At 48.9% G+C, this 23,423-nt stretch overlaps 1 protein-coding gene across 10 annotated transcripts in view; it reads left to right on the top strand.

Moving 5' to 3' along the window:
• Positions 1-8,191: 8,191 nt before the first annotated feature.
• Positions 8,192-23,423, top strand: part of LOC138569465 (uncharacterized) — a 2,298,575-nt gene continuing 2,283,343 nt past the window's right edge. For 4 of the 10 annotated variants that reach the window (XM_069647451.1, XM_069647447.1, XM_069647452.1 and 1 more), the window contains exon 1: positions 8,195-8,561. The gene's annotated coding sequence lies outside the window, so the exon portion shown is untranslated. Of the gene's footprint in view, positions 8,562-23,423 lie in introns of all 10 variants that reach the window. The other 6 variants (XM_069647455.1, XM_069647449.1, XM_069647450.1 and 3 more) reach the window with 4 other exon arrangements.

Raw genomic sequence — 23,423 nt, 5'->3', positions numbered from 1 at the left:
TCCCGGGGTTTACCGATATGCCCGAGAGGGCGGCATAGCGATCCATCACCTCTAGCACATATTGCAGATTCTCCTCCGGGAAGCGCAGATAGAGAAGTATGCCATCTGCATACAATGATATTAAGTGTGTATTTCCTGCCGTACGAATCCCCATCTCTCTATATTGTTGCCTAAGGCAAATTGCCAACGGCTCCAGTGCAAGGATATATGACATTGGCGACAAGGGGCATCCTTGTCTGGTTCCCCTACTGAGTTGCCATTTGTCCGAAATGATGGTGCCTGTTTTGACCCTTGCAATCAGGGAGCTATACAACATCTTGACCCATCTAATATATCCCGGCCCTATTCCGTATCCTTTCAGGGTCACCATCAACCATGGCCACCTCACTGAGTCAAAGGCTTTGACCGCATCCAGCGACACTATGGCCAGCTCGCCCGGGTCCTTCTCCGTTTGATCAATAATGTGGTGTAGCCTCCTGAGGTTGTCCGTGATGTTCCTGCCTGGGACATATCCTGTTTGGTCCGAGTGTATCAATTTGCCTATTATACGTTTAAGCCTGTTGGCAAGTACTGCTGTGAGTATTTTGCTATCCTGATTTAGCATTGATAGGGGCCTATAAGACCCACAGTCCACATTCGGCTTACCCGGTTTCAGAGCGGAATAATCACTGCCTCTCGGAGGGATTCCGGCAGCTCCCCTTGCTCATAGGCCTCATTGAACGTGGTCAGCAGCGAGTGGAGTAACTCCTGCCTATACGCTTTGTAAAATTCCCTAGGTAACCCATCCGACCCGGGCGCTTTACACGTGGGCAAGTGTTGGATTACCTCCTCCAGTTCGTCTGAGGTAATTGGGGTCTCCAGGTCCGCCCTCTCTAGGTCATCTAAGGTGGGCAGCCCAATATCTTCAATTGTTTTCAGAATTTCTTGGCTCATATCTCCAGCCACATCCTCATACAAACGTTTATAATATGTGAGGAACACCTCGTTTACGCCTTCCTGGGTGTTGCTGATCTGACCTTCCGCATCCCTTACTTCTCTAATCACCGGCCGAGGTGTCTCATTTTTATATAACCAGGCCAGTAGTCTGCCTGGCTTGTCTCCCCCCGCATGCTGCCTCTCTATACATTTCTTATAGTTTAGCTTACATAGTCTGTCCCAGAGTTCACTGCTAGCATTCTGTAGCTCTCTTATCTTAGCGCAGTCTTTCCGAGTAGTCCCACCCCTTCGCATCAGGTCCTCTAGCTCCCTTTCAGTTTCCCGCAATTCTCATTCTATACCCCCTTGGAGCCCTTTAGATTTTGATATGGCTACTCCTCGCACCACCCCCTTAAATGCCTCCCATACGGTTCCTATAGATCGTACACTGCCTGTATTGATGTCAAAATATTCCTTGATGTCCTCCCTCAGGTCTTCTCGGAATCCCGAGTCCTGTAGGGCCTCCGCTCTGAGCCTCCACGTCGGGATTCGTGCTCTCGGGGGGTGGTATCGCCACTCCAAGACCAAAGGTGAATGGTCCGAAAGTACCCTGGCTTTATATTCTGCGCTCACCATTTCTCCCGCTATCTCGGTTGCGGCAAACACATAATCCAGCCTAGTATGCTGGTCATGAGGCGCAGCATAGTGCAAATATTACCTATCCGTTGGATGCAACCGTCTCCACACATCCACCAATCTAAATTCTGTCAACAGTGTCCCCAACGCTTTGGCTGCTGGTGCAGGTTTTGCTAGCTTGCTATCTGACCTGTCAATCCCGGGATTCAGGGTGCAATTGAAATCACCTCCCCACAATATTGCACCACCCAGCAGGGGGCTAATTTTACTACATAAAGGCCTAAAGTAGGCTGCGGTATCATGGTTAGGGGCATATAAGTTTATGATGTGCACTTCTCTGTTTTCCAGGAGTCCTGCCACCACCATTCTACCCTCTGGGTCTATCATCGAACGGAGCAGCTAAAACGGCACATGCGGTGCCACCCATGTTACCACCCCCCTTGCATATGCCGTGTATGTGGCTCCAGTGACGCTACCCTTCCATTTTCTCTGTACTACCTCCAGTTTCTCTTTGGTGAGGTGGGTCTTCTGCAGCAGAGCTACACCAATCCTCATCCTCTTCAGGTACATCATTACTTTATTACGTTTTAGGTAACTATTAAGGCCCCACACATTCCAGGTTACAACCCTGAGGTTACCCGATTCCATTGACTTGGTGTCTGCCCTCTCCCTTCCACTTCCCATGTTGTTCCCGATGGCTCAAATTCAGACTCATTTCCCTCCCAACTTCAACAACTACCCCCTCCCCCTAACTATGCTCCACTGCACACAACTCTTCCCCTCCCCCCTCCCTTCCCAACCCCAACAAATGCCCAGCTCCATCCCTGGATCTCAGGCCCACCCGCGTCTGGTCCTTTCTCGTAACTTCGAGGACTAGAACCCTGCGGGGCGTCACCTAATTAATAGTGACCTAACTAAACATAATGCTATGGGGGTCCCAGGGTTGTTTCCCAGGAGCTCCCACTTATATAAGTGGAATCATTCCGATCAAACGGATATTTCGAGCATGTATTGTCCCAGCAGCACCTTCCCCATGAGCCTAATTTAATGCTATATTCTAGTCCCAGTGTCTTGCGCTATGTCACCCATGGTGTCACAGCTTCGTGTTACTTATCTTCTTTGGATCCCGTCTGGATACCCAATTCCTAGGGGCGACTCTGCGTATCCAGCCAATCCATGGCGTCCTCTGGCGTTTCGAAAAACAAAGTTTTGTTCTTGTGGAACACCTTCAGTTTGGCCGGGTAAAGCAACATGTATTTCTGACCTGTTTCCCTCAGTCTTCTTTTCACCACTCCGATGTTCATTCTGCTGCGCTGTACCTGCAAGGTGTAGTCCGGGTATGCAGTGATTTTTGCAGGCCCCTTTTCGATTGTTCCACCCTTCCGGAAGAATTCTAGTATTTTTTCCTGATCCCGGTAATTCAGAATGTTTGCAATCAATGGCCTGGGAGGGGCTCCCAGGGGCGGTCTCCTTGTTAAGGCCCTATGCGCCCTTTCAACAGCAAACCCCTGGGTCAGTGTCCCTCCGGTTATCTCCTGCAGTAACATGGTTTCCACGTATTCCGTCGGGTTAGGCCCTTCCATTCCTTCCGGCAATCCAACGATGTAGACGTTATTGCGTCTAGCGCGTCCTTCTGCTTCCTCCGCTCTGTTCTCCAGGTTGCCTACCCTCTGTACCTGGGCATGGAGTTCCGATCTGTGGGCGGCACACTCCACCATGTTTGGGGCCACCTCTTTTTCCAGGTTTCCAGTGCGCTCCGCAAGCATTCTCACATCTTGTCTTAGTAAATTCACTTCTTCCTGGACCGCTCCAACCTTAAGGTCCAGTGCCACTTTCAGTTCGTTCATAGCCAGGCCCAGTTTGGTCTCCCAGGCAACTTTCAGGTCTGCAATCGCCGCTAGCACCTCCTGGATTGTGCCCGGGGCCTCTTCCGCCCCATTGGTGGTTTTGTCCTTACTCCTGCTTCCCTCCGCCCCAGGAGATGTCTTGGCGTAGGCTTCCAGCGTAGGCTGCTTGCTCTTTGGTTTTACCACTTTGTTGGACATTGTGCCGAGCTACTTGTGTGTGAGCCAGCACAGCCTCCTCTCGTGCAAGGGTCAACGTGTTATCGTGCTGTTTTTGGTGTGTAGGGCCTACTTTGACCGTATTAGGGGTAACCCCTGCTGTCCGTTGTGCTCTTGGAATGGGCTGTGTCCTCCCACGTGCTTGCACCCGCTCAGTATTATCCACTAGCCTCCTGGTGGTCAGGCACTTTCTCTGCTTTCACCACCTTCTACCCGGGACCCAGACGGGCCTCACAGCCAACCGGCCCACAGACGTGTCTTCGGCGCTTTTGTCCGGCCCCGTGCTGGCACAAGCTCCAGTCTACCCCGTTCAATTGGTGGTGGGGTCTCCCAGAGCTCCGATCTTGTCCAGGAGGCTTGTTATGTTGAGCCTCAACACCATGTGAGTGGCTCCTGAACTAGGGTGCCTTTCTTTCCCCCTCCACTCTGAGTTCTTCTGCAATACCAACTTATCTGCTGCGGGTGGCGCGCTGTGTAGGGGGCTCGTGTTGGGCAGCGCGCTCTTGGGCCACCCCAGCTGCCTTTCAGTCCTATCGTGCGCCACCGAGGGGCCCGGCTGGGCACCGCCCTCGGGGCGCACTCACCTTCCAGCGGATCCTCGATGTTCGGAGAGGCTTCCCTCCCTGGCCTGTCTGCACCCTTCTCCTGTGCATCCGAGTCTCACTCGGCCAGTCAGGGCACCTGCCGGGGGGTTTCTCACCTAGCCCTGGCTCCACAGGGGCTGACACCTCCAGACTTGCTCAGCCCCCGAAGGCTCAAGCTCCGTATGGGCGCCCGCACTGTTGGGTGTACCGTGATGTGATTCCGGTGCACAATGAGCCCGGTGTCAGCTGCTTCGTTTTGCAGTGCTCGCTGTCGGCAGCACTGCCAGGGGCGTACTAAGTTAGCCCTTCGTTGCGCTCCGGTGTGCCGGACCCGTGCATGAGCCGGCCCTCCTCTCTTGATGTGGCCCCCCCAGCTCCAACACCGCAGGGGGCTCCACCTTCGTTGGGCGCTGCGGGGACCAGCCGCACCCCCCCGGGGGTGTAGCGCGAGCCAGCCACCCCGCAACGCTGTGTGTAATGGCAGCGGCACGGCCCGGGGCGCTCTGCCTCCTCTCCACGCCGTGTCCCGCAAGCGACTCAGGCTGGGGTCATCCATCACCTCTATCCCAGGTCAGGCACCGTTGGTCTTCGTTTGGCCCGACAGGCCTCTTCTAGCAGGTCTCAGTGTGCTGTGTTCATGGCCAGGTTCCACATAGATAATGAAGCCGCAGCGGGCGCGTCTCCGCCACCATCTGCTGCGACTCTGCGGTCAGTTTATGACCCTTTGTGTGCTGTCCGCCATTTTGACTGTCTTCCAGTCTCGGGTGCCTGGCTCCCTTCTCACGGCCGCGGCTCCTTCCGTATGCAGCTGATCAGCCTCACACTGCCGTCGGAATACGCCCTGGACATTCACGCGTCCATGGGTGTGCTGCCAGCATGTATTTTCGCCCGCATTCTTCGTTTATGTCCAGGATCGATGGTGGATCAACAGGAGCTCCCGGAGCACACGTCCCTTCACGTAGCCATCAAGCCACGCCCCTCCAACTCAAATGTTGTCCTTGTATATATATAGTAATATGCACAATTGATCAAGGCATCTAAACGAAATGACAAATCCAGGCGAATATAAGAATCTTAAAATGAATATCACGCTCAGAAAGTTTCACAAATGAATTTTATTGATCAAAACGAAAAATAGTCTGATACACAAAATGGTGACAAATCAAAATGATGACAAATCAAAATCACATAGGACATATATGGCCTAATTCACACAGGCATTTTATAATGGCAAAACCCCAGTGGAAAACGCTCTGTGAATTAGGACCATAATGCGCACATAACAAAGCAAAAGTACATGTGGTACAAGACATAGAGAAACATTGTTGTCAATACATGTTTTTGCAAGACAATGGAAAATAAGGGTCCCGTACAAACTTATGGCACCATATGGTCTACTTCAACATGGGTTGATCTAAACAACTCAAAACGTGGCAGTGGTGACAATAAACACTGTGGAAAGGGATGTCGACACAAGTGTGTTTCAGCCACTTGCAGCAGATCTAATGTGCTTAGAATTAGGTGGCCTTCATCAGGACCAACAAAATAATTTTGTGGTGAAGTATAGGATGTGGGAACCTGTGTTACTCTGCAAAGAAATGGAGCAGAGAAGAGTGTATAAGGGGTTTTATGGTCGTTTGGATGGATTATATACTATTTAGTAAGCAGCCAATGCTTTTCATCAATGTGAGAGACCCCCGGGCGGGGGTGCTTACCGTGTGTTTCTTGTTTGACACAGGGTGTATGGGCCTCCACTTAAATTTGTGGTGGAGGGTTCCGATCAAGGTACGAGCGAAAACTCTTCATGTCTTGATCTTGTCAATAAAGAAGTACTGTAAAAACAGAAATAATGGCTTTTCAGTAGTGCTCCCGACGTCTGAGTTAGACGCCCCGACCAATATTAGTGGGTGTTTGGAGCATGCATGCTTTGTGAATAATCCTCAATAGAATCCGAATTGGAGTGCTCAATCCATGGTTAAATAAGACTTTGAGCATGCGTTTTAGTGAGGACGAGGCTACAGGAAATGCAGTTTGATGGACTAGATTATCAAAGATTGGTTTTATGAAATCACATGTTTTATTTAACACCAATGATTCATGGACTACCAAAGATTCAAATTCTATTAGGATTTGTAGTTTTTCTCTTGCTTTTTTAATGTATATTTATTGCTGTTCTTTTAAATGGCTGCTCGAGAAGAAAAGTTTGAGGAAAGCATAATCCGCGCCTCCGGTCTTATATTCTTCCGTTTTCTGTAGTGAAATCTCCCTCACAGGGGCTCTAGAATGTTGGCATGTCTGATAATATAGCCTCTGTTTCTTGACATAGAATTATGTTCTGATACCTCAGACCACCTTGGTCACGTTCAGAGTGCTTTACTTTGTTTTTTCATTGCAAGCTAACCTGATCATTTCTTTGAAACTGGCAGTTCAGTAAAGTAGTTTAATGCATAATCGTAGCCTTTGTGTCTTGACCTAAAATTTACTTTCTAGATATCTGTAAGGTGTAGGTGGCAACAGTCAGTAATATCCTGGTTTCGGAAAGCAGTAGCCAAGATCAGAATATGAGATTGGTAGCATTTAGGCCCGAACATAAATGAAATGCCTGTATAACAGTATGAAGTTTTTATTGTGGTATAAATAAGGCACAAGCTATAAACCATGAAAAGATATTGCACTGCATGCTGAAGTATTTACCCACCTGTCATTTACAAGTAATGTTGCTTTATCGGATTAATGAATCGATAATTCTGGTACAAACGCTGACAGCGCTTTGAAGCACTTCACCTGTGTATAAGGCCGGGGCCTCCCTCTGGAACAGCCTCCCTGCCCGTCTAAAACTTGACGAGAACCATCTCCGGTTCTGGAAGCACCTCAAGACCTTCCTCTTTGCATCTGCCTTTGCTCCCTCTCTCCCTTGCTGATCTGCTCTCTCTTGGCACTGTGCACCTGGCCACCCTCTGTCCCCTTGGCCCAGGTACCTGCTCACTCTGCCACCCTTCTGCACTGCCTCCCGGCCACCCCTTGCACTGGGGGCTGTATCTGTACCCATACAGTCCCCCACACCCACATTTTCTTCTTTTTATGCAGTTATCAGACTTAACCAGTTCTGCTGCCGTAAACACAGCACTTGCCAATTGCTGGCTGCAATACCCCTGTTTATTGCTCCATTATCTATTTTATTTGTATTTATTATTGCTTATCTGTTTATCCTCTGCTCTGCACTTTCCACTCTCCCCCTTCCATGCACTTTTCCCCTCTGCCCTGCACTTGCACGTTCTCAATGCCACTGGCCTATTGACATTGTTGTTTTGCCCTGTTCCCCTCCCTTGCCGTGCTATGAAACACTTGTGTTCCAGTGAGATACAAATAAAATATATCACATATCATATAAGCGCTATATAAATAAACAGCAAAGCGAGATTTACCACGGTATTGTGTTCTATAATTTATATGTTTTTGTAATGATCCGATCGCTATACAATGGATGAAAGCATACGTGTGTATTGGATGCACAAACTATGATCAATAAATAATATAAACAAATGTTCGCAACATTGTTGCTTCGAGCCCTTTACTGGAGCTGATGTGGATCGTCACAGTGAGTGTACTTTAACAAACTGTTCTTTATACAAGTGTAGCGTTTTCGGAGTCTTTTGAAGTGAAAGGAACCAAACCTGCTGCTATATTTCCGCATAAAGTAATACTCTATGGGGATATAATAGAGATTTCGAAATTGTATGTGTTAATGGTCTTTTTTTTCATTTTTAATGTTTATTTTATGGTGTAAAATGTCAATAAAAAAGGGTATACATGTTGCTGTCCGTGGTCCCGACCAGTCTGCCTACTAACTATAGGAGGGTTTTTTCCGCGTTTAACAAAACAAAAAAAACGGAACTTGAAGCGCTCGGTTAAACTTTGACAGGAAGAAGCAAATGAGGATCAACGCGTTTGTCTCAGTCTCCCGTCTACTTCCTGGGAGACCGTTAAGGACGACGGACAGAAATGTTTGGAACACAATCCCCGTACGAAGATGGCCGCCCTCATATCGCTATTCTTCTACCCTCCCCCTTTCCAAGCTAACATCGATCGATCGGATTGAAACTACCGAATACTAACGCCGCCTTGTCTCGTTTCTCCCGCATGCGCTGTAGATCCTTCGGTGTCCTGCAGCTGCTTCTGCTGTTGCGTTCTGTAGCGTGCAGCCGTCTGTTTGGAGACTCGTGCAGCCGCCTTTACTTCCGTCTGTCTACAGCAGTCCGTGGCGCACTTGGAGTTTTATGATCCCGCCCCTCCGAGTATGACAGTCACTTCAATGGCGACTCCAGGCAGCAAGTGAGAGGTCCGCGTGCCAGTGTCACTCTGAGTGAGTATTTGGGCATGGGGGATTGTTGGAGAGCATGGCCGAGTGGTTGCCCCCATGTCACGATGTCCTGTTTTAGTGCATAATGATGGGGTGGAGGACAGGCAGAGTGTCACTTAATGTGTTGTCTTTGGTCAGGAGGTTTAGAAAGTCTCCAGGAAGACAAGCGGGCACATTATATGGGCTTAGGTTATAAACTATTGCAGAGGCTCTCTTGTGGCTGAAGCCTCTTATTCCAGAGCACTTAGTGGAGTTATTTAATGAGATTTACCCCGTTTTAGTCGCACTGTACCCAGATCCTCCCAAGTTTTGTCAGTCTTTTGTAGTTATTTTGGACATTTCAACATCTACTATTGTTGTATAATAAATGTGATCAGCCAGCTGGTTTGACAACTTTATTGCTGTATGAACAGTGAGCAGTTAACACTGAAAAGGGTTCTTGGTATGTCCGTAAACAAGGTAGGTAAGTGATGTAGGACAGGGGTGTCCTGTGCTGCTCTATGAGCCTGTGGCAGTCTTTAGTCCCTGCAATGGAGGAGTGCCGGGAGCACGACCTGCTATGGAGCGTTGGCACCTTAAGAATGTCTCTGGGTGCGCTTTCCCGGCTCTCGCCGAGTCGCACGGGTAAGTCTTGCGAGACTACGCTGTTGCTAGTCTCGCAAGGTCCCTACAAGCCTCTCTTTGATAACCAAAGTTTATTCCATTAAAAAGTCATCATACTTCACCGATCTTCCTTCCTACCACCAGTGTCCTGGGGTTGACTCGCTTCTTGGGATGTTTCCGACGCCTCTCTGTCTCTCTCGGCGTGACTTCTCTCGTGGAGGTTTCTAGTTCTCACTCTCTTGCGATATCTCTGTCGGGCTTTTACAAGGTGTGAATTCCTCCTGGGTTCTTTCCGCTGTGCAGTGCTTCTCAAACATTACCACCTGCTCCATTTTCCACATGCGGTCATCCTCTGTGCGAATGTGATTCGTCCCTCTGTCGATGACTTTTATTGGTTGACTGAACTTTGAACTTGTCATTTGGTCTTTACTCGGTAGTCGTATTTTGATCCAGTCGCCTTCCTTGACTACGCAACCTTGGGTCGTTCTTCTCTGATCGCTCCATCTCTTAATTCGTGCTTTGCTGTTTTCCAACTTCCACACTACTTCTGCCATGTCTTCTTAATCATCTTCTTTTACTGTGGTCAACCATGGTGGTACTAGTGTGGATGCTACTCTCTTCCCCTCAGCATTCGAAACAGCGACACTTGGGTGATGCTGTTGGGGGTTCACCTGTCCTGTGGGCCACAATGGCCACCTTAACTGTTTTGAGGGGATCCATACCGGAAGCGGTTGCTAACTGGATGGCCCCTTTGATGAACCTATTTGCCCCTCTCCACTAGCCCATTTGTCTGGTTCAGCGTGGCCTTCCTCTGTTTTATTTTGTGTTTGTGCAGGAATGACTCAATTTCCAGGTTCACAAGCTGTGCTCCATTATCCATGACTAAATCTTTGGGGAGACCTTCCCTCTGAAAAATGGATGTGAGGACTTCTATGACAGTAGCTGTACTAATGTTGGGAACAAATTCTGTTTCTACCCATTTAGACAGGTAATTACCATCACTATGCCATACCGATGCTCGGGAGCCAATGGTCCTATGAAATCCAACCTCACTTTGTGCCACACCGCTTCTGGGATTGCGGTGGGAATCATCGGGGCTTGTCTGGTCTTGAAGCGTTTGTCACTGTTGAGACACTCGTGGCATCTCTCAATCATGGAGCATATTTCATGGTCCATGGCAGGCCACCAGTACGCGTCCCACCCGTCGCTGTGTCATGGTGTTTCCTAAATTTCCTGCGTGGGCCCTGCACAGGATGACTCTTTTCATTTCCACTTGCTGTATTACTTGATCTCCCTTAATTAGCAATCCTTCCACCTCCGAAATTTCTTCTGCCACTTTCCAATATTGCCTCATGCCTGTGGTATGGCCCTTTCTTCTGGCCATCAGTTCCTAACCCACTCTCTTAAGTCTCACCATGGTGGGGTCTTTACTGTCCTCTTCCTTCCAGTGTCCTTCACTCAACTCTAGGAATTCCCGGCCCCTAAGGTCTTGGATAGACGCTACAATGCATTCATCATGCAGAAACGTGGTGGCTTTCTCTTTGTTTCCCGGTAACCTTGACGTGCAGTCTGCCTGGGGATTTCTCCACTCGGCCATGTTGGTTATTTCAAATGTGTATTCCTGAAGTTTGGCCGCAATGTGTGCCAACCGGGACGTTGAAGACTTTGTCCCACCTGGACTGAGCATATGAATGAGGGGCTTATGGTCGGTGACTAGTTTGAACTTGATGCCCCATACATAAGTACTGAAGGGTTCCATGTTTTATTATTATGTGATCATATCCCTTCAAAAATGTCGGCATACAAAAATGGCGCCATTTATTTGTGGCGATATTACCATATGGAACCTGCCGGGGACACCCCCGCAACGCCCATTTTTTTTTAAAGGGAGCGGGGGACACCCCTGCATCCCCGCTCCCATATATTGTCCCCATAAATAATCGCCTATGGCGTTTCCCAGCGACTATATGTATGGCGACATTATTTATGGGGATAATATTACCTGATACCGTCCTGAAGTGCTCCACAGCCCATGCGCAGGCTAAAATCTCTTTCTCCACTGTGGAGTAATTCTTCTCAGTTGTAGCCAGGGCTTTTGATGCGAATGCCACTACGTGTCAGTATCCCCTTTCTTCTGGGTGAGTACGGCAACTAACCCACATGCACTGGCATCCGTGGTGATGACTGTGTCCCATGCTGGATTGAATGGGTGTAGGCATGGTGCTTCCACTATTTGTCCCTTTTTATATTCTCTACAGCCTCCTTCTGAGCCTCCAACCATGTGAACTCTGCACCGTTTTTAAGTGGGCTTCTCAGCAGCGTCGTGAATTCAGAAAATTTGGGAATTAACTTGGCGTTAATATTCTGCAAGCCCCAGAAACGACCTCACTTCTTCCTTGCTGGCTGGCTCTGGAGCCTTGACAATGGCCTGCACCAGTTTTTGTTTGGGGCTTATACCCCGGGAAGAAATCTTGTACCCCAAATATGCAACCTCTTGTGCCCTTAGAACGCACTTTTCATATCTCAACTTGACTCTGGCATCCTGTAATTTGCTGAGGACTATTTTGAGAGTGACATCATGCGTGTGTCCCTCCACGGAATACAGGTATATTGTCCTGGAAGTAGGACACATTTCCTATTTCGCGCAGTATTAAGTTCATCATGCGCTAAAACGCCGGAGCTGCGGACGACAAACCGAAGGGCATCTTGGTAAACTGATACGTGCCAAACGGGGTGAGGCTTTGAGTGGCTTGGATTCTTTGTGCAGATGAAGCTGATGATCTGCATCCCTCATATCCAGCTTGGAGAACACTCTGGCTTCCTTCATCATGAGGATGAGTTAATTTATGTTGGGTGGGGGTAGCTGTCTGAAATGACTTCCAAATTAAGGCTGCAGAGATCTATGCAAACCCTCAAGTCTTGCGAGTTTTGCTTCTTGATAAGGACGATGGGGCTCAACCACTGTGAGGCTTCTACCTCCTCAATGGTGCCCTCCTTCACCATTTTGTTGAGCTTGTTTCTGAGTGTGTCCCTGGCTGGCACTGGGCGTACTTTAGGCTTAACCGGTATTGCATTTGCCTTGAGCATTATGTTGTGTACAATGTTCTTTATTTTCCCTGACCTTTCTGAAAACAGTTTGGAAAGACTTCTTTAACTACCTGCACTCCTCGTGTATTGTCTGTCAACACTTGATCTTCCGTGCTGGGATCTAATTTGATCCTGAGCTTGGCTTGATCATCCCATCCTAGGACTGCTGGGCCTTCTTCTGTGAAGTATATTCTCGTGGTGGTCTCTCTCCCCTTGAACTCCATTGTACCATTGATATACCGTAGTAGGTCTACTGACGCACCTCCAAATACTGTGTGTCTGTGGCGTGTACTAAGAACTTTAACCGTTTCAGTGCCCATCATTTCTTTGTAGGTATGTAGGGGCAGTATGCTCAGATTGGAGCCTGAATCAGCCATAACTGTCTTCATGCTGTTCACTCTGTGCAGTGGGGCCTTTCCCTCCTGGCTTGTGAGCTGTGTACCATAACACAGTGGGTCTCCCTTCTTCTACAGATGAGGATTCTCCTTCCGCGTTGTGTTCCGCATTAATGTTCGTAACTTTTCTATTTCGCCACCTGCATACCAGTGAAAAGTATCAAATTTTCTTGCAAACAGAGCATTCCTTGTCCCTTGCAGGACATTCTCAGTCGTTGGCTAAGTGTTTGGTGCTGGCACAGCTGTGACACTTCAGCAGTTCTTTCCTTCCCCACTTCCCTTCTCTTGCGTGAGTCACTTATTTCTCCTTCTTATCCTTAAAGGTGATGGCTTAGACCTCTGATGGGCTGGAGCTTCCTGCATACTCTTTCCGTCGCCCTACGGTTTCTTCTACTGTCTTCGCAATCTCTATGGCCTTTTGCAGTTGGAGTTCCTTCTCCAAAATAAATTTGTTCTGCACTTTTCTGCTGTTGGTATAGACTGTGAACATTTTGCAGATCCATCCTTCTGCATTATTGCCAAAGTTGCACAGTGCGGCTAGTTCGTGCAGCTTGGTAACGTCGTCTACGGGCTCTGACCCTTGTTTGCGCTTGTAGAAACGTATCCTGTGCAGCACTGTATTTTCATTGCTGAGAAAGCACTTGATAAATCGTCTGCCTCTTTGTAAATGTTGTCGTTCTCATCCACCTCTGCTTCGGGCGTAAGCCTGCAAACACTCTTTGACCTTCCTCCCCAGCACATTTAACAACATAGCTCTGCACCTTGCTGCTGTGTACCCTGCACCGTCTAGTGCTTCCAGGTAAGTTGTGAACAGGGCATGTCATTGTGGCCATGGACTTGCAGGCCTACCTGGTGTCTGCAGAAATGGCGGGGGTGGTGTTAATCCTTGCATGATGGTATGTAGGTTCCAATCCCGATCCTCATCGCCAAATATGTTGTATAATGTGATCAGCCAGCTGGATTTGCCAACTTTATTTGCTATAACAACAGTGAGCAGTTAACAATGAACAGGGTTCTTGGTATGTCCATAAACAAGGTAAGTAAGTGATGTAGGACATGGGTGTCCTGTGCTGCTCTCTGAGCCTGTGGCAGTCTTTGGTCCCTGCAATGCAGGGGTTCCGGGAGCACGTCCTGCTCCAGAGCGTTGGCGCCTTAAGAATTACTCTGGTCGTGCTTTCCTGGCTCTCTCACTAAGTTGTGCGTGAAGTCTTGCAGAACTACGCTGTTGCTAGTCTCGCGAAGTCCCTACAACTATACTTTCCATAACACAGGACTATCAATAAAATGTGACGGGTAGGAGTTGTGGTGCCTCCCTCCCGACCCTTCGATGTTAGGCAACGATCCCTTTCTAAAAAATCTCCAGTTAAAGAAGATGGTCTACCGACCTTCCTATTCCCACCTGCACCCGACGAGGCCCGTGTGGTTCAACACAAATTCATTTTGCAGGATAATGCAAGTGCTCTTCCAATTGTATTCCTTCATGACCAGGTAAATGATCTAACTGTTCCTGCTCGTGTGCATGGAGGGCCCGGAGTGAGGTTGGCCTGCGAGCGTGCAGCATGAATAATACACGTCCAGCGTTTGTGACAGCGTGCGCTTGACTGCCTTCCTTTCGCAAGGGAGAGAGACGTCACATTGTTAAATCCACGTCCCGCTCTGTGTGATGTGGTCTGAACACAACATCCCTCTTTTTCCCCATGATAATTTCAAACTATACGACATTGGCATAGTCAACGTCTTTCACATGACAGTCTCAGACTAACAAAGATAGCCACTGGAAGTGTTGGTCAGCTCGGCTTCCTCTGGAGCCAGGGCAGGCCTCTCTGTTCCTTTCTCTCAGCCTTCTGGGTGGGGGGGTGTGCCCCACTCCTTCCTCTTGACCACGATCTCTTTCGCTTCTCCTTCAGACCACCTCCTGCCGGGTTGGTCCAGGTTTTCTCTCCACACTGTCTCTGGGATCCTCTTGAACCATGATGCATTCCTTGTTATCTATTCGCTGCCCTGTCCAGATTTTATCATGGTTTCCTTCCGTCGGGTCACTGTCCATGGGGTGGTGTCGAAAGGGCTCGATAGTTTGGCTCTTTGCGTGAGAATGCTGGCTGTCCAGTATCTTCAGCCGTTTGCAGGAGTGGTGCGGTATGGATGAGTGTACCACTGTCCCAAACATTGGGTATTCCAGGTGTGGGGAGGGGAGTCGGTTGATGCATGGGGTGTTACCCGAATAAGCGGTATAGTTCCAATTTCCATGGGGCGTTTTGAGGTTTGGCAATCCAGAGGACTTTGTTGATTGTCCTCATGAAACGCTTGGCTTCCCTGTATGCCTGGGGCCATCGAGGTGTGATGAGATGGTGGTGTATCGAGGTGTGATGAGGTGGTGACGTATGTGGAGGTCGTCCAGATATCTCATGAATTCTCAGTGGGGGGGTCGATAGTCACTTTTTGTGCATTTGGGTAGTCCATGTGTCGTGAATATCTTCACTAGTGCTGGCAACACTGCCTCTGATGCAGTTGATGCGACACCTCCACCTCCGGATAATGGGAGTACTTGTCGATGGCCACAAGGAGGTAGGTCTCTTCCTGTACTATGCAAAAGTCTGTGCTGACTGCTTCTCATCCTGAGCTCCCTGTTGGGGTGGATTTGATCGGTTCAGCTTTCAGTGGTGCAACTGTGGCTTGGCATGGGAGACATGATGAAATGAGTGCTTCAACTCTGGCCTCCACCTGTGGGAACCACACCCGGTCCTGTATTTGCGCCTTTGTTCTGACGATGACCTGATGACCCACAGGCTAGAGGGTGACCATCCTGTCCTGCAACCTGAGCGGCACCAGGATGTTCATTCCCCTCAGTAGGAGTCCTTCGCTCATGATGGACAATTCATGGTGGACCGTAAACACCCTGCCCCAGAAGTCCTTTGCTCCTGTGCTGTGATTGTGGTTGTTTTGTAGAAAAAAGTTCCACCCTCCTTCCAGGATGACGTTCTTTACCAGGTCATAGCATGGGTCACTGTTCATGGTTTCCACCATGTTCGACTGACTGCTTTAGGTTTCGTGGCTTAAATTATATGGCAGATGTGTTCCTCTGTCTCTGCAGAGTCTTATTTCGGTCACTGTGGCGGCGCAAGGATGCCTGTACATGAAGTCTGCGTGATTGTCCGATCCCACTGGTAAATGAAGTCAAAGTCATATTGTTGTAGCTGTAACAGCCACTTCCCAATCCTTGCCCGGGGGGGGGGGAACTGCTGAGTCAGTGCAAATGGGGAATTAGCGGGTTGTGATCTGTGTATTTCCAAAATTTCCGTCCGTATAGCTGGAAATGCCTGCACCCTTACAGAGCGGCTATGGGCTCTTTCTCGATGTGAGAGTAGCGTTGTTTAGTGGGGGTGAGGGCCCGGGATGCGTATTCTAACGGTTGAATCTCTTCTGTGGGGGAGTTTTGCACCAGAATGGCTCCCAGTACAACTGGGCTCTGTCCACATATAGCTCAGTTTATAGGCAGGTCATGTAATATCCCTTGGTGGTGCTGGCTGACAAAAATTCTTTGATGCGTTCGAAAGCTTCTTGACAGGGCTTATTCCACTCCTATTTAGTGGCCGACTTGGTCAAGGCCTGCAGTGGTGCCGAGATCGTGGCCATGTTGTTAATAAACCTCCCGCAGTATGTTGCCATCTCCCAAAAACTACACACCTCTGTGGGTTGTGGCGCTCCCTTTATGTCGGGAACCTTGAGAGGGTCTGCTGATACACTCTTACTGTTGAACACATACCCAAAGAAGGCCGGCTCCTCCTTGAGAAATGTGCACTTGTCCTTGTGGATGGTTAGACTAGCTGTGTCTAATGTGTCTAGGACTGCTGCTACCCAGCGCATGTGCTCCGTCTTGTATTGTGCGTGGATGAGGATGTCATTACTGACATTTAGGAACCCAGCAGACACTGTAGGACTTTCCGTGTTGTCTGCTGGAAGACTTCGTCCACAGAGGAGATGTTGAAATGTAACCTTTTATATCTCCTTAGTCCTAGGTGCGTCGAATGTCTGGATGTACCTTGAGTCCTTGTGTAGTTTGGAGCTGGTGGTAGCCTGCATTTAGGCCTATCTCGAGAAGATTTTGGACCCTGTAAGGTCTGCAATGATCTCGTCCATCGTTGAGGTGATGCGTCTCTCCCAGATAATGCAGCATTTGGGAGACGCGTGTGTAAAGACTGGTAGGGGGTGTCTGTCTGCTCTCTATATGGTAGAGGAGAGGCACAGAAGACCCCAGCCAAGATTCTCTATTATGGTAGCAATGGACGAGCAATCAAGGCCTAGCTTCTCAGGAGGTGATGCAGGCTGGTTCTTAAGTACAGTGTAGTCCCCGAACCCCCACAAAGGAATGTCCACATACTGTATTACTGAAAACAGTCTTTATATAATTAATATTCAAAGGTATGTACACGATCACAATAACGCACTTTGTACTCGGAAGTCAACAATGATAAATATATACAATTCTAAAGTGGTACCACCAATGTTATCAAGTCTCATTAAAGTGCATCAACTGTACGGTTAAAATGTCACACAGATTAATAACGAGGAAACCAGCAATAGAGATAGGCAGGAACGTAAGATGGTTGACACAATAGTCTTATTTCCTCCTATTAAGGTTTTACTCCCCCCAATGTACCTGGTGGAGTAGAGTTCTCCGAAGATGCGTCGACCGATCCTTCTTGAGTGACTCCCTTTAAAGCAGGAGCCACGGATCGGCGAGAGGCGTCAAGGAACTCGACGTTCGGTGTCGGGGAATTGACGGCCCTTCTTGAGTGCCCTCCCTTTAAGGCAGGAGTCACGGGTCGTCGAACGTCCGACGGTGAACAGGTTGAACTACGGCAGTGAAGTGGCAGATTCGTTTCTAGCGGTGCTCGTCGACGACAGAGCGTTGGCCGATGACGATAGTTCTGGACCGCAAAGCGATGAAGCGCTGTGGCCCAGCAAGTCGTTGGCGTCTCTCTGGTCCTTAGGTGGCGGGAAACCCACTGGCGGATGCTCCTCGGCGTGTTGACGGTCGGGCCTTCTCCAGCGGGATAAAGTTGGTGACAATGCAGACGAGAGCGTCCGATGATCAAATGATGTTCTTAGGCAAATGGGAGCACGGCGGCTCCGGTCAGCAACGGCGGTCGTCGACAGTGGCGGACAACAGTCCGAGTGCTTCTCTTTGAGATTCCGCGGCAGTCCCCGTCTCGGGTCGGCAGCCTGTCGGAGGCCTGTCTACCAGGGAGCTTTGGCAAAGATCAGCTGTGCACGATGGTCCCTCGTAGCTCGGGAAGAGGGCGCCTTTCCAGGTTCTCTCTGGTCAGTCCTTGGAGGCACAGCAGCTTTCAGAGTGTGAAGGAGAGCAACAGCAATTCTTCTCGTCCAGCAGGGCTTCAAGGTGAAGCTTCAGTTACTCGTCGTAGTGGACTTCAGCTTCTGAACAAGATTCCTAGCAGTGAGAGGTCCCCAGATATACTGTTGATCTCCCATTCATTCCGCTGGGTCACACTCAAGCATCCAATCACGACTAAGGGCATTCATGCAGGCAGGCAGCCAATCAGGCACACGAGGTATTCAGGCCATTCACTTCTCTCCAGACACTCACAACAAGTTATGTGTAATGGGACAAGTACCGAGCCATTCAACACTCTCAACTGCATTCATACCGTATTCGGGTAGGGCTGTCTCAGTCTTTGTCTCTCATACCAGAAACCAGACAACCACAACAAGAAGTGCATATTGGTCACACACTCCATTCACCCAGGTCCCGCCCACAGGAGGTACCCACAACATACAGTCACTGGGAAGGCTCCAGCTAGTCTGGCCGGGACTTCACAACACCATATATGGCACTTCCACCCAACAGCCAGTCAGGGGGAAGGGACAGAGTCAGGGCTTCCCAGGACTTTGGGAAAACAAGGTAGTAGGTAATAGAAAGCAAGAGGCCGCAGGGGCCATCTTGTTTTCCATCCGGAATCAACTGATCCCAATGGCAGGGCCGGGGTATCCCAAAATGGAGGATACTCCGCGCACCGGTCAAATTCAGCATGGAGCTGCCACCAGCCATACCCTGCTCTGCGGGCCACCCACAGGTGCCCAAAAACATACACTAGGGGCACAGGGGTGTACCCCCACCCATGGGTGCCATAAGGGTATCCCACATGTCCGTTCACCAAACCAAAATAGAGAGAGCTGCACCGCCAGGAGTCCCACATGAACTCCTGTGCGGAAAACACGACAGAACACACGATAAAAAGCAGTAAAGGACAAGGATACGGAGGCCCTGTCCCTCCGATGCATTTCCAGCATCACAGCGTGTCAATGCATATCCTGATCTTCCCTGGTTGTTTGAGCTTCTTGGTCATGACCATAGAGGAGACAGAGGGTGTGAGTCCTGTTACTTCCTCAATTATTTCGGCCACAGTTCTTTTGCCACCAAGTCCCTCACGAGGAATGGCGTTCTCCTGTGTCTTACCGCCCGGGGCTGTATGGTTGCGTCAATGTGCAGCCTGATCACCTTGTCTTTGAGACACCTGATCCCTTTAATGAGGTTGGTGTTCTTTGCTACCAAGTCATGTATGTGCTAGTTGTCTGTGACATTGCAGACGATTTTGATTAGCTCCAGGTCCTCCGCTGATCTCCAGCTGGGCAGATACTCGATGCCGGCATCCACAACATACATTTTTTTTTTGTGCTATCCTTCCTGCTGAGTGAGTTTCAAAACTGCCTCACCACTGGTAAGGGTTTCCTGCTGCCGTATGCATACAGCTGTGAGTTGGTGTTCGTCAGCATCTGCTGGGGCTGCATTTGCCTTAGTTTCTTGAGGGGCATGACTTTAACTGTTGCACCCGTGTTGAGGGTCAGCGTTGGCTCTTGCTTGCCAACTTGTTTGATACATCGGGGTCTTTTCCTCTTTGTTTGCATCCCTCCTTGCTCCAGCGCGAGATCAGGTGGACTTTCGTTTTCCATGGCGTTGCTCTACACACCATCTGCAGTCGTTCGAGCCTGATATCCTGCGGCACCACATGGGTGCCTGGCTCATCTCCCTGTCCTCTCCTCTCGGTTGTGGCCGGTGGGTGATCAACGCAATCATGGCACTGGTGTCAATTGAAGTTTTTGCAGGTTTGTGTTCATGTGGGCTGCTCTGCTGTGCAAGAGCTCACTCTGACAACAATTTCAGGTATGCAGGCAGAGGTATGCTTTTTTTACTGAGAATAATTCCATGTAGCTTCTCAGAGTGCACGCCATTGATGATCTGGCACCTCATTTCCTTGTCGATGTCTTCAAATTCGCAGGACCGGGCTAGCCGACGCAGTCACGTGTGGTGTGTTAGCATTGTACACATACATGCTGTGAATTTTTTAAGCAGCTGCGTCCTTATACTCGTGTACACTAGCATTTACTTCTTAACAAAGTAACCGCAGTGCAATACGTTCCTTCTAAATTGCATTCGGACGTTGTGACATCAAGAGTATTCTCTCTCTACTAGCCGCATTCGAAATTCGGCTCCTTTAGCAGAGAAAGCTCTGTTCTAGGGACTACAGTTCCCTGAGACCCCGGTTTCTGAGCCTAGCCGGTCTTTGCCAGTCATCAGCGTTCTCGGCGGCTCAAACTCTGTCCCACTTATTTCTATTCTACTTCCCTGTCTTCAAATCTGCTCGCTTTTGCACTTTACTTCAACATGGGCTATCTAGTAGGATAATCCTTATCCTTAGCAGCCCTTCGCGCAAATCGGATCCTGCTTATAAACAGATTGCTTATACCCAGTGGGGGTATTGCTTATACCCAGTGGGGGTAGTATACCCTGCTTATACCCCATTGGGGTAGTAAGGCCTGTTTTCTGTTCCTTTCTCCTGCCAAGAGTCTGAGCTACCTTTTAGTCAAATTTCACCCCAACCCAAACAGCTGCATTAACATTGTCCTGCTTTACAGGCCACCCAACCCAATGCCCAACTTAATTGATGAACTAACCCACATCATAAGTACCTTGGAATGTACTAATGTGGCCACACTTCTCCTCTGTGACTTTAACAGATGGAGAGGTGACAAAACAGATAAAGAGGCCATCCAACTTGAAAGCGATTTAAAAAGCGCTCAATACACAGTCATAAACAACAGCCCTACAAACGACAAAAATCATATCCTTTATTGGATATGCACTAATAAGCTAACCATTCTAGCAGACCAGAACCTACCTTGCCTATGGTCGGATCACCATTCCTTAAAATGGGCTCTGCAGTTACCTTGCAAACATACAAAACCTCCCAACCCTGCAAAATCAGTCTGTAGCAGGAATTACAACAAAATAGACTATTGAGCTCTCATCTTGCTTTAATGCCATCATGAAGGACACGTCGGATGATGACTCAGCAGAGGTTCTCTGTGAGAAATCTCAAAAAAACTTCACCACACTAGTTGATAGGATGGCACCTTTGAGAAGTAGAATGGTTTGTGAAAAACCCGATATATCAGAAATGGTTCAACGAAGAATTGAAAGTCCTAAAAAAGGAGAAACGCATCTTAGACCCATTACAAACTGCAACATTCTTCTCAAGGTCCTTGATAAAGCTGCGTACAAGCAATACCACTGCTGAAAACATCCTACATGTTAAGCAATCAGGTTTTAGACCTAATTATAGCACTGAGACTGCTCTATTCGAACTTCAATCCCACATGCTTCACTTCGAGGAAGGCAAACTGGGAATGCTGACCTTGTTGGATTTGTCCGCTGCATTCGATCTGGTGTACCACGATATTCTGAAGGAAACTCTTGGCCAACTGGGTCAATGCTCTGATCAAGCACTAGAATGGTTCATCTCATTCCTCTCAGATAGGGAAGCTCGAATTCACTGGGGGGGAGGCACAATCTTCCAAGTGCCCGATCTGGTGTGGTGTTCCGCAGGGGGCAAGTTTATCACTATTGTTTTTCAATCTCTACATCGGGCCCCTGTGCACACTACTGGATAACGGGTGCGTTTTTCAGAAACTGCGGACGACACACAGTTGACCCATAAAATCACAGGTGACTAGGGAAAAGATGCTGACACACTAACAGCTATATACCACCTCATAGAGACTTGGGTGTCAAACAACTGGCTTTGTATAAATGGGGACAACCGAGCTAATGATTTTTGACTCTTCAGCTTTGCGAACTAAATTATACCTGAAATACTTTAAATTCCAAATCTGTACCACTTGGAATCCACTTGGAGGCTTTACTGGCATGTGATGCACATGTCAATCAAATCATAATAAGCTGCAACTACTCCCTTCTTCTGAGAAACATTCGACCCTATGTATCACAGAATAATGCAGCAACCATCGCCAGGGCTACTATACTATTCAAAATGGACTACTGTAATTCCTTGTTGGTGGGAGCCTCTGGAACTAACTTGGGCAAGTGTCAGTTGATACAAAACAATGCCGTGCGCATTGTCAATAATCTGCCTAAACGCGAACATGTTACTCGCCATCGAGAATCTACACTGGCTGGCCATTCATGACCGAACCGTCTTCAAAACTGTATCACTTGACCATTAATGTATATATGGCAGTGGCCCTCTTTATCTTAAAAATCACCCAGTACCAGCCAGCCAAGCAGAGCACTACGATCTGCGGGAAAAAGGCTGATCAGGTGTTCTAGATAAAAACGGGGAAAAAGGCCTTGGAAAATCCTTTACCGTCAAGGCGGCAAAATCATGGAAACGCATCTGTTTAGATAATGGTCACCCGCTACACTAGCTACAACCTACCTTCCTCTCTGAGCCTTCTGACTCCTCTGCTTTGTACCATGTTTTATGCACTGTCTTCTGTGTCTTTGTCACAGTGCCCGATGCCCGCAGGCTTTCAGTGCTTTAGAAATTCATAAATATATGTCGAGGGTTTCCGATTCGCTCTGTACCATTGTGTAGAATCTCGTAGTTCGGGTTGAGTTGGGGCATAAAATGGTTGGTAAGGGAGTATTTGGCTGCCTTGTACTGATCATCATCTTGTGCACTTGGTAGAGAGTTGAAAATGTGCAGTGTGTTCCCTGCGTTCAGCAGTAGGCGGGATAGCATTTTACTTGGCGTGGCTACATCTCTGCAATCCATGGCCTTCTCAAATTTCTGGATCCACTGTGCCCCTCTACGTCCAACAGACGATGGGTCTGTGTATGGGTCAGACAGGGCCATCACCATACCCAAACCACCCTGTCCAAGTGTTGGGGGCAGGGGGTTGGGGCCTGACTGTGGGTGCCAGCCTGGCTGTTGCGGACGGGCCTGGCATGGCTGTCATCTTCCAGTTCTCAGGCGTGTGGAGCAAATGCTTCAGCTACTCCTGGCAGTAAAGTGGGGTGTGCTCCCACTTGTGGCACTCCAAAACTGCATCCTTCAAATGTTTTGGGGAGGCACTGACCGTATGCTGCAACCTGTTGGCCGGCTGCCATGATGCGCACATGCATTTTACTTCTGTGTTCTGCAAGGATGAATTTGCACAGAATAGTTCTTCCATGCCGCATGGACTGTATGCTACTCCGTCGCCAGTGTTCTGTCTGGCTTACAAGCCTGTCTGCTCCGGCTTGTGTGCATGGAGGTCCGGGAATGAGGTCAGCCTGCGAGCAAGCCGCATGAATAATACACGCCCGGCCTTTGTGACAGCTAGCACGTAACTGCCTTCCTCCCACAAGGGAGATGGACGTCACACTGTTTAATCCACGTCCTGCTCTGCGCAGTGACGTGGTCTGAACACAACACTAACGATGGTCCTCCGCTCACTGCTAGAAGGGTGGCATGAGATC

This window comes from Ambystoma mexicanum, chromosome 2q (assembly GCF_040938575.1).
Source record: "Ambystoma mexicanum isolate Mex_15411 chromosome 2q, UKY_AmexF1_1, whole genome shotgun sequence".
NCBI lineage: Eukaryota > Metazoa > Chordata > Amphibia > Caudata > Ambystomatidae > Ambystoma > Ambystoma mexicanum.
This window is presented reverse-complemented; position numbering and strand designations above follow the sequence as displayed.